Raw genomic sequence first — 3,400 nt, forward strand, 5'->3', positions numbered from 1 at the left:
GAAAGGTAAGTGACACTATCTTTTGTGCTTGTTAGTATAGTTGTTTTCCTAAATTTTTAAGTCAGAGAGTAAATAAGAAAGCACAGAATCATGTGTGCAGAAAGGCTCCCTGGGGGAAACTGCTCTATAAAGAGGAATCCTGACAGGAAACCTGCACTTAACCTCCATCTGCAGCTGTGCCTGGGGCTTAAAGACAGAATTGGTGAGTACTGTGCACCCCCTGGTGGTCCAGATCCACTTCTGTGAGCTTTGTGTCCGGGCTCACAGTGATTTCCCCTCACTGTGTCCTTTGCACTGTAATACACAGCTGTGTCCTCAGCTCTCAGGCTGTTCATCTGCAGATACAGCATGTTCTTGCCATTGTCTCTGGAGATGGTGAATTGGCCCTTCATAGAGTCTGTGTAGTATATGTAACTTCCACCACTGCTAATACTTGCAACCCACTGCAGCCCTTTCCCTGGAGCCTGGTGAACCCAGTGCATGGTATAGCTACTGAAGATGAATCCAGACACCACACAGGAGAGTCTCAAGGACCCCCCAGGCTTCAGCAGGTCTCCCCCAGACTCCACCAGGTGCACCTCACACCAGACACCTGTAGATACAACAACCTGGTCAGGATAATGTCACACATCGCCTGTTTCTCTGACTCATATCCACTCACATACTCAGTCTCTTATTCACATAAATTACCTTTTACAACAGCAACAGGGAAAACCCAGCCAAGCACAGAATCCATGGTGAGTTGTCTGTGTTCTGTCCTGATCACTGAATGGTTCCACCAGAGATCTCAGGGCTGGGGCTCCACTGCCACTGCAGGACCCGGGCTGGGCAGGTTTAAATCAGCAAAGGAGGACCCTATTGGCACGTCATCTGACTATATAGAAAATTTGGCAGGTAACATCTTCAAGATGGCAGACACTCAGAGTAGGTGTGAGGGTCCTGGCAGAATTTTGTATACATGATATCTTCCAGAAAATTGTTCTTTCTCCTTATGTGATTTTGCTGGGGTCATTACTTAGCACACATTTTATTCCTTGTTTCCACATATGCACCCCAAACGTGTAATGCAGGTACAAATTTATCACCATTTTCCAGGTGGATCCATACACACTGTAGCACAGACAGACTTTCTGAGTGTCCAAGAGCACACAGCACGTGGGAGTGAGCCCGTGTCTGGGCCTGTGCTCCCCACCACCCGACCTGCCTGCTCCTCTGAACCACCTCCAGGTCAGAGTTGGTCCTATGTAGTGAGGTTTGCAGTCTTCCTGAGTTTCAAGATTCCCAAAAAAGACTGAAAGATGGAGACCACCTTTTTGTCTCAGAAACTTGGAGACACTGAGACTCCGAGAGAGAGAGAGAGAGAGAGAATCAAAGAGCTGATGGAGACACTGTGGGTTTTCAACAACCACAAGGGGCATTTACACATGATGTCTCTGTACATATCCATGGAAATCCTCAGTAAAATAAAATGGTGGAATCATCAGCAAACAATGAAACTCAGAACACCTGAGATCAGCCTGGATGCTGTTATTTAGGGAAGTTTCCTCCTCTATGAAATGGAGATCATTGTACTTCTAATCTCACAGTTATTGCCATGATCACACAAGTTAAACTTTTCCCTTTCCCTGGCACTTCACAAATTTGGGTTTTAACATTATGAGGATTGATTTCAAGAAAGGAAGGCCCTTCTGTTTCAACAGCTTTTCCAAACTGTTTACTGTGTTTGTGTCAGGGAGAAGTTTGCAGAGCATGGAGCTGAAAACCCTTGCGAGGAGATCATTCCTCTACCAACCACTTGTCCTGGATCATGAGCTCCATGGTTCCTGAGTTTCCCTGGTGGTTGTGAGCGCCCCCTGATGGTCTCAGTGACTTGGTGTCACAGACCTCTGCAGAGTTTCAGGGACTCCTTTTCTCCATTCCCCATTTATCCAACCTGCAATTAGAGAGTCTCCCATTATGAGCACTACAGACCCTCCTTTTCAGAGGATGTCTCCTTCTACCTATATCCCATCTTTCACCCCTCAGTAGGCTCCTTGTCTGTAAATACTCAGCTGTAAGTTTCTATATTCAGAGGTGAGCAGGAATCCTGCAACAAGACTTCCGTATCAGTCTCCGAGTGTCAGAAGATGTCTTAAGAACAGAGAGAAGAAAATGAAAGATTTCTGGACTCACAAATTCCACTGACAAGAAACAGGCTGATGAAAGTGCTCACCTTCAAAAGTGTGCCAGCTTCCAACAAAGGAAGGGTTGATCTCAGACAAAACAAAAAGCCCAGAAGCTGAAGTCTGAGATAAATATTCTCAGGCTCTAAAACCTAATGGAGTTTGTCAAGATGGATATACAAATTCTTTAGTGTTGGTGACAGCTTTTTAAATTACAGTTTATTGTTTCTGAACAGGACTGTGAGTACCTGCCATCACATGCTTGCCCTACAATGGTATTTTATGGAAAGAAATGCTTTTTAAAAATATTTTTTATTATGAAGATGCAGTCCATATATACAATGGAATATTACTCAGCCATCAGAAAGGATGAATACCCAACATTTGCATCAACATGGATCGCACTGGAGGAATTATGCTAAGTGAAATAAGTCAAACAGAGAAAGACAATTATCATATGGTTTCACTTGTTTGTGGAACATAAGGAATAGCATGGAGGACATAAGAAGAAGGAAGGGGAAAATGAAGGGGGGCGGGAATTAGAGGGGAAAGAAATGTTTCGCACTTTCACAGGTGTATTGATGAAGACCTTTTTACCGCCAGATGGAAGTAACCCACTGTCTCACTATACCTGACCTATATGTTAAGATTTGAGCTTTAGAGGTGGTGATACTTAGGTAATGATCTTGATATTACCACTATGTGGGTTAAGTCTGGGGCTGGAGCTCAGGACAGACAAGGGCAGTCATGTCTTGTTCATCTTGGGCCTGCAAATAGGAGCTCTGATGACTCACACATTTAGGAGGAGACCCCTCTTGAATCAGAGTTTGAAAAGCTCATCAACATGTGCAGCCCCATTCCTGTATACTATCCGTGACTCCTTCTGGTTCTGAGAGTCTAATGAACCCTGATGGATACACATGGATGAACCAAACACCCTATGAGGTCCAGAGAGACTTTGTAGGTAACAGCAAGGAAAGATACATAGAGGAGTCATTGCCATTGAAAGAACACTTCTGGGCCTGGTGTTCACCCATACTCTGCAGCCATGTTTGGATGATGTAGAACACCAGCCAGTGGAGGGTGGAGGCAGTCCTACAAACTGGGCTGTGAGATGCAAGAGCAGAACCCATGGTCACCTGAAATGCTGAGGGTGATGAGACCCAAGGGGCGTGCAACAGGAGGTCCCTCACCTGAAGTATTACAAGAAGTTTGCTTCTATTTGTGTCCTAAAGCCT

Source organism: Halichoerus grypus, chromosome 8 (assembly GCF_964656455.1).
Source record: "Halichoerus grypus chromosome 8, mHalGry1.hap1.1, whole genome shotgun sequence".
Classification (NCBI taxonomy): domain Eukaryota; kingdom Metazoa; phylum Chordata; class Mammalia; order Carnivora; family Phocidae; genus Halichoerus; species Halichoerus grypus.